Consider the following 1,711-nt stretch of genomic DNA (forward strand, 5'->3'; position numbering starts at 1 on the left):
GCCCTTCCCAGATTCTTGCACAGCAGTGCCATAGAAACGAAGATCGCTTCCACAAGACTCTAAGGTCAGCAAAGCGAAACTTTTTCTTTTTTAATTTATTTTATTATTATCATTATCATTATTATTATTTTATTAAAAGAGATAGCTGGTACACAAGGGAGAAGGCGGTGGGGGGGGGGGCGGGGTGGGGGTTGGGGGGGAGAGACACCTCCCCGAGTTGCTCTGATCACGGAAGGGAGAGTTTGTCTCGGGATCACCGATCGTTTCCAGAAATCCTCCAAATTCTCGGATCTGCAGCAGCTGGTTGCACGGTGGCTACCTATGGGGAATAGCAAGCGCTTCCACGAGGGGAAAGAAGCACATGAGAATTTTCTGCAAGAAAGCACAGGAACAGATAAGGGTTAAATGTACAGTGGAGCTCCTCGTCTTGGGACAACTAGGTATAGTCGTGGGTGTCAACAGAGGTAAAGTTAATCTTTTACTCCCGAGAGTCTCGTGTGTGTGTGTGTGTGTGCGCGCGCGCGCGCGTGGGTACGTGTGTGGGTGGGTGTGGGTGGGTGTGCGGGTGTGTGTCGGAGACTCAGGCCCCCAGGGCCTCTGTTCTTTAGCTGGCAAGGCCTGTTTGGCCCTAGGCCACTCCCCAGTCCTTTTCCAAAATGTCTGTAGGTCTGTCTCATGCGTGCGTACGTACGTACGTACGTACGTACCTACCTACCTACCTACCTAGAGATCAACATGACCAGAGATTTCATAGCTTTCATTTAAAAACTTTTAGTCAGCCACAAAGCAGGTAGTACAATCGAAAATTCGCTCTCTTGCTTATCTATAAAGAACCGTTGGAATAGGTGACGTTTATTTCCTCCGATGGCTAAGGCTTTTTATTATCTGTGGGGAAAGATTTTAAGATTCGTGTTGGTCCCGAAGGAGACGGCGAATTAGTGTTTGGGTGAGGGAGCCCTTCCACCGGTTTGTATTCTTAAAGAGACCACTTCCCCCTCCCCTTCCCCCGTTGTTATTTTTTGGGGTTTTTGTTTGTTTGTTTGTTTGTTTGTTTCCGTTTTGGTTTTTCTGTTTTTTCTTTCTTTCTTTTTTTTTTTTTTTTCCTTCCCTTTGGTTTCAGGTTCTACCTCATCCAGTCCACTGGCCTTAGTCTCAGTCAGGCCATCGCAGGCTGTGTTCACATTTCGGAGGCGGTAGAGATGTGCAAGATCAAGACAGTTCGCCCAGAGAACTGGGCGGCGGGTGCCTTGCTGACTTCGAAAAGCTGATCTGCTCATCATGCAGTTCCATTTCCCTTCCTCGTCCTCCTCGTCCTCCTCGTCCTCCTCGTCCTCCTCGTCCTCCTCCTCCACCTCATCCCCGTCCTCGTCCTCCTCCTCGTCGTCCTCCTCCTCGTCGTCCTCCACCTCGTCCTCGTCCTCGTCCTCGTCCTCGTCCTCGTCCTCCTCCACCTCCTCCTCCTCCTCCTCCTCGCCCTCGTCCTCGTCCTCCTCCTCCTCCTCCTCCTCCTTCTGTGTGCTTCTTTCTGTCAAGGAGAAGATTTCCAACTCAAATGCAGACCAAAAGATTTCTAGGTTCCAAAACTTCAGGGTTCCATGGATCATGGTGTCCAAAATCTGCACAGGGCCTTCAATAACGGCCCCCGTTCTCAGCGCACACAAGTCAACCCCAGACCAAGGCACCCTAAGGGCAAAAACCCTCCAAGGTTTCT

The sequence above is a fragment of the Orcinus orca genome, chromosome 14 (assembly GCF_937001465.1).
Source record: "Orcinus orca chromosome 14, mOrcOrc1.1, whole genome shotgun sequence".
Lineage (NCBI taxonomy): Eukaryota > Metazoa > Chordata > Mammalia > Artiodactyla > Delphinidae > Orcinus > Orcinus orca.